The 11,213-nt window shown below is 31.6% G+C and overlaps 1 pseudogene; it reads right to left on the reverse strand.

Annotated features, from left to right (window-relative positions):
* Positions 1 to 4,037: 4,037 nt before the first annotated feature.
* On the reverse strand, positions 4,038 to 7,555 carry LOC145268183 (ubiA prenyltransferase domain-containing protein 1 homolog pseudogene; annotated as a pseudogene).
* Between the last annotated feature and the right edge of the window lie 3,658 nt (positions 7,556 to 11,213).

The following is an 11,213-nucleotide window of genomic DNA, read 5'->3' on the forward strand; positions in this document are numbered from 1 at the left end:
GTTTTTATTTACTTAATAATGCATAAACGTTTTTATTTACTTAATAATGCATAAATGTTTATCTATTTATTTAATAATACATAAACGTTTTTATTTACTTAATAATGCATAAACGTTTTTATTTACTTAATAATGCATAAATGTTTATCTATTTATTTAATAATGCATAAACGTTTATCTATTTATTTAATAATGCATAAACGTTTATCTATTTATTTAATAATGCATAAACGTTTATCTATTTACTTAATAATGCATAAACGTTTTTATTTACTTAATAATGCATAAACGTTTATCTATTTATTTAATAATGCATAAACGTTTTTATTTACTTAATAATACATAAATGTTTATCTATTTATTTAATAATACATAATCGTTTTTATTTACTTAATAATGCATAAACGTTTTTATTTACTTAATAATGCACAAACGTTTATCTATTTACTTAATAATACATAAACGTTTATCTATTTACTTAATAATGCATAAACGTTTTTATTTACTTAATAATACATAAATGTTTATCTATTTACTTAATAATGCATAAACGTTTTTATTTACTTAATAATGCATAAACGTTTTTATTTACTTAATAATGCATAAACGTTTCTATTTACTTAATAATGCATAAACGTTTATCTATTTACTTAATAATGCATAAACGTTTTTATTTACTTAATAATGCATAAACGTTTATCTATTTACTTAATAATGCATAAACGTTTTTATTTACTTAATAATGCATAAACGTTTCTATTTACTTAATAATGCATAAACGTTTATCTATTTACTTAATAATGCATAAACGTTTCTATTTATTTAATAATGCATAAACGTTTATCTATTTACTTAATAATGCATAAATGTTTTTATTTACTTAATAATGCATAAACGTTTTTATTTACTTAATAATGCATAAACGTTTCTATTTACTTAATAATGCATAAACGTTTATCTATTTACTTAATAATGCATAAACGTTTTTATTTACTTAATAATGCATAAACGTTTTTATTTACTTAATAATACATAAACGTTTTTATTTACTTAATAATGCATAAACGTTTTTATTTACTTAATAATGCATAAACGTTTTTATTTACTTAATACTCAAACGTTTTTTTTTATTTACTTAATGATAATACAGAAACATTGAAACCTTGGTCACAAAAGTTATTGTTCTTTATTATTTATCAGTGAAATGGGTTGGCCTCAAAAATATTTTTAACGCATACATAAGTGTTTCCTGATTTTTTTTAATGTCTCACGTTTGATTATTTCCATTACGATGTGGGATTTTTTTTTTAGATGAGACTGTGTAATTTGCATCGTCCGAATCATTTATACAGCTATTTTTATCTTGGTTCTTATTCTTACAACATTTCGGTTGATGTAATCTCAGACATTTTCCAGGTGCATCTTGTCGTTATGTCGAATTCTGGAATTAGTTGAGAAGTTTGAACGGAAATCTTTATTAAATCCACGGCGAGAGATTGTTATTGTTTCGTCAGCCATGACCTGGTAGAAGTCTTAAGTAATTCGTAATTAGTATCGCCTTTACCAAGGATTGAACCTTTAACTTCCAGACTACTGTCATTTAGAACTGATTATTACTTAGCACTTTGTCCGTTGCACCACGCATCCATGTTCACTATCTATGCCCGGGGATTACTTTCTTGCAAATTCCCGAATCTAACATAAAGATTCTTGAGTTCGACAAAATACATTTAAAGACGGTCGTAGATTCCATTATGATATTGTGCGAGAATACTGTGATAAGAGCTGTAGTCTGAGATAAAAACGATAGAGACGGTGACAATGGCTAAGTGCTTAGCGATAAAGACTGAAAACCTGGGTGTACCAAGTTTAAATCCAGTTCATTCCACAGAAACATTTTCATTTAAACCCACATTTGACCTTGTGTCTAACCTCTGAAAAAGGAGGCAAAAGAAATAACAGTTGTCTAAATAAATGTTCTAGTTAGTTTATTATCTTTGACTATTAATAAATAGAGAGACATAGAGAAAGAGGGGGTTAAGAGAGCGGGGAATAAGAGGAAAAGAGAGAGAAAGCAGAAGAATAAGAGAAAGATAGATGCATAGAGAGAGAGAGAGAGAGAGAGAGAGAGAGAGAGAGAGAGAGAGTGACGAGGAGACGAATATTCTATATATATATATATATATATATATATATATATATATATATATATATATACTGAGAGAGAGAGAGAGAGAGAAGATTTAGAGCAATTTTAAAACATCTCTAAAAATGAAACAAATACACTTAAACATTTAATATCATATTGCAAAAAGAAATAAGAGAACTATTCGATTAACAAATTGTAAAACTGTAAAAACCGAGAAATAGTGTCTTATTTACAAGATTTAAATTTTCAAATCACGTTTTAGTTAAAAAGAAACAAAAAAAAACAAGTGAAGCATGCATGGTCCTCTGTGAGTGCACAGTGAACGAGGCGTAAAAAGAATGACTAAGTTCAGCTTCCTCCCTCCGCTATTTAGCCTCAAAAGTCCCCAGGGGACGTCAAATCCTGATGAAAATGAACAAACGGTGCAGTTTTAGTCTTTAACATATGTAAATTTGAGTTCTGCACTATGCAAAAATAGAAATGACTAAGTCCATTATTTGCCCCCCCCATTTTACTCCAAAAACCTCTAAGGTCTTAACATATTTAAATTTGAGTTCAGCACAATGCAAAACTGCTAAATAGACATACACAGAAAATTTTGGACAAATATGGTAAAAATAGTTCCCAAAATGGAGTGTTTTTATTAGCCCTAAAAGAGCCCCTGAGGCGCACACAAAAGTTATTGCGAAGTATAGACAAACAAAATTATATAGAAATCAGTTAGTTACAACTGTTCAGAAAGTTCTATAAAAATCCAAGGAATCAATTTTTTTTTAATAAGCACAAAAGTGTCATTTTAGCCATTTTAACCCGAAAAGCACCCCTAGGGGGGTAACCGGAGTTTTCCCAGAAAATTCGTTCTGTTACTGTTTTACTCATATCATGTTTAATGTTTGCGCAAAATTTCAAAAAGGTCCCAAGGCATAGTTATTGAGAAAAGTGCGGACAGACGAACGGACGAACGGACATGGGTAAATTTCAGGTCCACCCTCCTTTTGTCGGGGGAATAAAAAAGAAAATACAAAAAAAAAAACATTCTATAAACTTTAGCAAGTTGGCTGATATATGCGAAACGTTGATCAAAAGCTTCACTTAATAAAAAATTAAAATATGGATTCTAAATGTTTTTCGACAAGTTGACAAGAGAGATAAGTATGAACTCACAAGAGAATTAACCCCTCACATACCCCTTTAATTATTTTTTTCCTTAAACTTTTTTTTGTTTTGTAGAACTTCTGCATACTTGATCTAACTTGTTCTTGAACCACATACTTTCAAGATGAGCCCACTTCCAAAACGGCCCACAACGACTATTAATAGTGGCAAAATGTATTCCGCTATGCCCCTGACTATCACAAAAAACATTAATATCAAATCAAAATTTATGATAATTTATAACAACTTTTCTATTTGTTATTGTGGAACAACAGAATACATGAAAGAGGTTAGTAAGTAAAAAGAGTAAGAGTTATCTCCCATGGTTATATATTATTCTTTCGTATTCATCTTCTGTGTCAACTTGTTTGAAAATTCAGGACTCCATATTAGATTATTCAATTAAAGGTAATTTGTCATCGCCGTTCTACGTGTATCAGTCAATTGGACTCTTCTGCATGTCAGTAACATGAGGCGAATGTGTGTATTTTAGTTTCAAGAACCACCGACAGATGTCACTTGTCAGTCAAAGAACAGGGATCGATAACTCTTTCTTTTCTATAAGTGCGTGCAAACTAAAATCATATTTTGCTACATTTTTATACAATCTTTCTGTAAAAAAAAATTCTTAAACCTCTATAAATGTTTCTTGTTTTTTAAATTATATTTTGCCACATTTTTATACAACCTTACTGTAAAAAGAAAAAACAAATAATTCTAAAAACAATGTATAAATGTTTCATGTATTTATCATATTTATTTTATTTTCAGTTATGAATCATTCATCGAAAAGAAATTATATTAATACATTCAAATAATATTTTGATACATTTTTTATGCAACGTTTCGATTTTCATATGTTTGTGTTATTTATACATCTTTGCGTTATCGTAAACACTTGTTTATATTTGAGGTTCATATAATAGCCACTAAACGTCAATTCTCTTTCAAAGAACAGGGGTTGATAAATCGTCCTTGTTGCTAATATATCATTGACATGCAGAAATTTGCTATAAATAACTTTTTAAATGTGATATGTTTTACTAAAACATGATTTTAAGTAAAAATAAGAGTTGTAGTCAAGATTGTTTGCTTTTTTAGACTTCCGATTTATGCTTTGCAGACGATACGACGGTGACAAGTAAAATATGGTCTCTACTGATTAATGATTCTTAGTTTCAGATAACATGAAAGTCCCACACTTTCCTCGTGTTACGAATGGCTTATTTGTCCGTTTGACAATGTCTTATTAATTCAACCAAATGGACAGCAGAAACCGGAAGTCAAAAAGAGCAGGCAATCTTGACTATAATAAAAAAATAAGTTGTTTTGGAATAGCGCCAAAATCCATTTCACTGTTAATAATTAGCGTAAATTATGAGTAAATTACTTAAACTTTATACTGTTTCCCTTCGCCAGTACAGCAGTTGATTATCCAATGTTAATGAATGACTGAATCTCTTCTCAATATCTTTCTTTTTTCTTTCTTTCTTTCATTCCCCCTTTCCTTCTCTCTTTCTGAATCATATTTTTTCACAAAAAGATATGAGAACAACATATGTGATGTGATATTTTATTTGAAAATATATTCTCACATGATGTTAAATTGATTTTCATGTAGATGGCGCTCCTTCACATTTTTCTACTGTTGTTCGTGAATGGCTGAATGAATACTTTTCTGGGAGATCGTTAGGTCGACGTGGTTCACATAAATGGCCAGCAAAAGTCCTGATTTAACACCATACAACTTTTTTCCTTTGGGGGTTGCGTAAAAGAACAAGTTTACTCTAAGAAGTCAACAACTTTACAAAAACTTGAACGAGGACTACGAGAAGTGATTTCTCCCATTCCACAAGAGTTTCTAGGAAGATCGATTGATTGATTTGAGAAAAATAAAGGCGATGGTGATGGGCATGTTGAATTTTAAATACAATCTCACATTATATATGTTGTTCTCATATTCATTTGTAAAAGAAAAAAAAAAGTATGACTCATAACAAAATTTAAGATTTTTAAAATAGAGAGTGACTTTTTAATCACCCTGCAATAAAACCATCGAACATTTTTCCGTTTTCTTAAACAAAAAAACAAAAAAAAAAAACACACAAAAACATACAATTTTTAATCCTGTGTGTTGTCTCTGTTTTAAATCCCAATGAATGTTCCAATGCCGCAGAAATAAACTGCAATGGTATAAAAAGTTCCGAATATTAGGTGAAATTTGGCCACTTTTTCAGGGAGCAAGGTGAAGTTTGACGCACTTACCTGTGCGTAGATATCGACCGCGATTCCTGCCGTAAAACCGGGTAACAAGAAAAGCCAACAGCAACGAACGGCAATAAGAAGACATAAAAGGTAAGGGGTCACCAGCAGTATCACTAGGATCACACTCGACAACCTTTTACCCAACAACATAACCAAAGTGAAGATACCAGCTTCCCTATCGCTTTCAATATCTCTCATGTTATTCACGTGAAGAATCGCTTCAGCGTTGATGGCCAACGGCAGGGAGATGACGATGAGGCTTGTGGATATGTATCCGCGGCAGCTAACGAATGCGAACTCAGAGATCAAAGGTCCGAACGTTACAAGTATCACAAGGTCACCGAGAGCTCTGTATTTGAGTGCCACTCCACCCGTGTACAAATAACTGCTCACCAAACCAGAAACGTACAGCAATGTTAGAATTCCCCTGGAAGATGGAGACGAAGACGTTATGAGAAAAATAAAGGTCATAAACGATGCGAGGTAACACGTTAACAGAAGTGTCAGTAGTTGTTTAATGGTGACTATGTTTCCTGTAAGTGTTGAATCACCTGTGTCGCCTTTGATGCCCTTTGGTTGTTGCCCATCTTTTTCACATGTCACCTTCCGATCAATTCCGTTAATGAAATCATAATAAGAATTTACCAAATTTCCAGCAGCCTGGACCAAGATGACGGTGATAACAGAAAAAAATGACAAAAATAAGTCGGTTCTATTGAATTGTTTTCTTTCAGCAGCCAGTATTAGACCAATAACAGAAGGTACAAAAGATGCCGAAAAAGACCAGGGTCTTGTAGACAAAAGTAAATTATGAAGAGACATTTTTAAGTAGAATTTTTTTTTTATATAAATGTCCGTATTTTCTTTCTATAAATGTTTTTACTCCTTTTATAGAAATGCCCGTATTTCCTTTCTATAAATGCCTTTTTTTCTCTCTTTACAGGAATGTCTGTATTTCCTTTTCTAGAAATGTATTTATTTCTTTTTTAGAATAGTCTTTATATCCTCTATAAATATGTCTTTATTTCTTTTCTAGAAATGCCTTCCAGTTCTAGAAATGTTCTCATGCCCTTTCTAGAAATATTTGTATTTTCTTTCTAGAAATATCTCAATTTCCTTTATGGAATTGTCTTTATATCCTTTTTGGAAATGTCTTTTATAGATATATGCTTAGCTTTTTCTCGAAATTATTTTCCTTTTTAGAAATGTCATGCTTTTCTCCATATGAGATGTATTTATATCATTTTTAGAAACGTCCTTATTTTTTTTCTCGAAATGATTTTTTTTTTCAAGGACGTCTTTATGCCCTTTTTAAGAATTTTCTTGTTTTCTTTCTAGAAAAGTTCTTACTTTTCCATATGTCGAAATAATAAATGAATGAATAATTTTACAGGACTTTTCCTTTGCTGCGTTCAATTCTTATGACGCTTAGGATATGAGATATGCATGCGGTTGAAAAGCGCGTGTTGTTGTTGTTGTTGTTGTTGTTGTTGTTTAATCGTCCAAGGTTCTTAATTTCGATTCTCACCAAGATGTTATCATAGCATGCCCCCTTAGAACTTGTTTACAACAAATTGTGAGAGAAACATTAAATCAATTTGATGGCAGGTTTCCAACTGGAAAAGAAGCCTGTTGTAAAAATAATTGAGTCGCATTTTTATTGGGAAAGGGGGGGGGGCTGAACTTCTTGATAAGGTTAGTATAAGGCTTCTTCTTCTTCTTCTTCTTCTTCTTCTTCTTCTTTTTTCTCCTTCCTCTTCTTCTCCTTCTTAATCTTTCTGTCCTGCCACCCTCCCCTTCCTTTTTCTTTTTTCTCCTCTTCCTCTTACAATTCTCTTACTCCTTTTCTTTTTCTTTTCCTCTTCATGCTCATCCATCTTTTTCTTCATATTAATCTTTCTTATCCTCCCCACTTAACCCACCACCACCACCACCTTCTTCTTCTTCTTCTTCTTCTTCTTCTTCTTCTTCTTCTTCTTCTTCTTCTTCTTCTTCTTCTTCTTCTTCTTCTTGCTCCAATTATAAATTAAACCAGTAAAAAACATTAAATGTCCCCAAGTGAGCACCGATAACAGACATTAATGTTTATTCACTTTTCTTTTTTATCCTCTTCCTCCTGCTCCTCCTCCTCCTCTCTCTCCTTTTTTTTCTCTCTCTCTCCTTCTTTTTTTCTCTCTCTCTTTCTTTCTTTCTTTCTTTCTTTTTCTTCTTCTCTCTCCTTATGCCCCTTTTCTACTTCCTGACATATACGGGGTGGGGGTGGGGGATAAAAAAAAAAAATTTCTTCTAGCTCTAGCTAATTCGCAGCTGTGCCTTTCTGATTTTCTAACCTAATCCCGTTGGGGTTAAATTAGAATCATAACCTGATTCAGGAAATGAAAAAGCAAAAGAAAGAAAACCCACACAATTCAGCCTGTTCGGCCCACATGTTTATTCTTCTTTTCTTCTTCCATATACAGCATCCGCCCAGAAGCAAGTGTTTCATCATCCCCCTCTTCACCAGTTAGCGTTCTGTCCTCCCTATCAGTATCAATACTCAGGAATTAACGTCCACTGACCGTACAGATAAAACAACATCTTAATCTGAATCTTGTTTAAAAATAAACTTTCAGGCTATCCACTTCTTGACGCTGGATATTTTTTAATCAAACTCTCCAACTGCGGTGTAGTGACGTGGCGAACATCTGCAACACACACACACACACACACACACACACACACACACACACACACACACACACACATATATATATATATAAGTGAGAATGTGTGTGAGGACACTTCTCAATCTACATACTCAACGAATTTTTTATCTACAGACTTGAAATTTGGTATATAGGATATTCAGACACGTGGAAAACTTTTTAATCCGTTTACACCCGGAAATAAAAGCTGCTAAGAGGTCAAAATTGAAAAATTGGTACGTGGGAGTCATCAGATTTTTTTCTGTTTACTAACTGTTTCACGAATGCGTATGCGTGAATAGTTCACATTACAGATCACTTATGTTAAAAATAAGTAGTTTGAAAACACCTATTAACGATCGTGTCACTCTGGTCTAATGGTTATCGTATTTGACTCACTGTCTTTAGGTGTGGGTCTCGATCTAAGCTCGAGTATTTTTCTTTTTTTTACTTACAAAGAGGTGAACTGTTTATAGAAAAAAAAAACATAATATTCGCATGCACATGTTTCAGTTTCTGTATTTATTAAAATATAATGTGTATTTTATGACTGGAGAACGTCAGGCGGTCTGATAGTATATATATATATATATATATATATATATATATATATATATATATATATATATATATATATATATATGGTGTCTTTTACATTTAATAAAAACCCTTCCCAATATTTGCTGATGAGGAAACCTTGTTTGTTAAAAAAATATATGTAATAATTATTGTCCGTAACTTGATGTCTACCACAATAAAAACACTGTTTTCCGAAACGATCGTACAAATAATTGATTTTGTTGTTGTTCCTTCTTATGAAATGGATTTTTAATTTAATTATAATTTGATTTTTAAATTATCAATCACATTACTATATATATATATATATATATATATATATATATATATATATATATATATATAAGTGAGAATGTGTATATGCGTATGAGGACAATTCTCAACCTATATACTCAACAAATTTTTGATCTACGGACTTGAAATCTTGTATAGAAGGTATTCGGACATGCGGAAAACTTTTTAATCGATTTTCATCCGAAAAAAAAAAGGACAGCTAAAGAATCAAAATTGGGGATCATCGGATTTTGATTTGTTTGTCAACTGCTTCACGACTGCGCATGTGTGGTCATGAAACATGACAGCTTCCTTATGTTAAGAATAAGTAGGTTTGAAAACACTTTTACTAAACGTAGCAAGCTGGTCTAATGGTTATCGTGCTTGATTCACTGTCTTGGGGTTTGGGTTTCGATCACAACTCGGGTTTTTTTGGGTTTTTTCACTTACAAGAAGTGAACTGTTTAGACCGACAGACAGACCAACGCACAGACATATAGCCGTTTATATATTAGATTACTCATTAGAATAAAATAAATATTCAATCTGGTCAGGCTATGGCTTATGAAGTCATTACCCTCGATTATTGCTTTGGAAATATTATAGTTAAAAAAAAAAATTAATTAAAAAGAATTAATTAAAAAAATGTGATGGTTGCGGATGTATGTACCCGGATGACGACTGAATTAGAAATGATGTCTGGAGGGCTAAATTGGTTAATTAGATTTTCAGAGCATAAAATATATATCAATAATTGCTTCAGGTTGGGGACTAGAGATGACTTGGGGTGGGGTTGCATAGTAGGGGGTACATATTGCAGGAAATGTCAATTTAGTAAAAATATTAGATATGGTCAAATCGGTTAAAATACAGATGCATAAGACAGGAAGGGGGGCCTTAAATTGGCTATAATTGATAATTGGTTATAACTGATAATTGATAATTTAATGAGAATGATAGGATTAAACACTGACATGATGATATATAGGAGGTAATCTATAGATATATTGATGGGTTGGAAAGTGGGGAGAGAAAAAATGCAGACAGGGTAGTCAGTAGGCATGAATTTACAAGATATAGGCATAAAGTTGAGTTTTTCTTTGCATTTACATTGATATTAAAAGCCTACTTATATCTATAATATAAAGCTGAATGTCTGTGTGTGTATGTGTGTGTCTGGTCACGAATAGGCTCCTATATGGTTGACTATTTTAAAAAAACTGATTACATATAATGATAGAAAATGTATCGAGACACAAGAATGGGTATGTTTGATCTGGCAGAACAGTGGTTCATTAAAATTGTGGGGTCTGCGTTCGCGCCTGGTCCACAACGTATGGAAATAAAAAATAAAAATAAAAAAAAACGTTTACAAGTGCTTTTGATATAGATTAACCCTTATCCCTGAGTGGCTTCCGGGCCTTGATAAGTGGTGACCACCTTGTAAAAAAAAAAAAAGAAAAAAAAAGATGTACATAAGAATACTTTGATAAGTATGTTTTAACTTAAATAGGGATGGTATAATAAATACCCTCCAAAAATTTTCAGCTAAAGCTCAACAGCCAGCTGTGGTTCACTCCAGAATGCGTCGCCATCATTACGCACAGAAATCACTATTTCCATTGTTTCCAGCATAATAGATGTTGTGAAACTAAAGGTTTTTAAAGTTATTGAAAAGGATATAAAAATTCAAATTTTGCCATGCAATTTGAATGTGAATTTTTATATCCTTTTCATTAACTTTCCTTACTCTATGGCATTTAAATACTTAAACAACTTTTAACTGTGATTTTCCATGTCTCACTGACTTTAGCAAATAAGGTGTAAACCATTATAACTATTTGCTAATATTTTCCCCTCTGAAAAAATGTTAAACATCGAAATCCTATAGGATAAGGAGTTATAATATTTCAAATACATTTTTTGTCTTACACAGAATAATAAAAATCTTTTCATTTGAAATTCAAACATTTCACGCGATAAATTTTTCAATTCATTGAAAGACTAAAATTTGATTTATTTTCTCTATCTTGTATATGGAGCAATTCTTATTTAGGTGGAATAGTATTTATAGAATATTACTGCCAGTAATATCTTGTAAGACACAG

The sequence above is a fragment of the Euprymna scolopes genome, chromosome 4, assembly GCF_053919585.1.
Source record: "Euprymna scolopes isolate OS-2025 chromosome 4, ASM5391958v1, whole genome shotgun sequence".
In the NCBI taxonomy this organism is placed as follows: Eukaryota; Metazoa; Mollusca; class Cephalopoda; order Sepiida; family Sepiolidae; genus Euprymna; species Euprymna scolopes.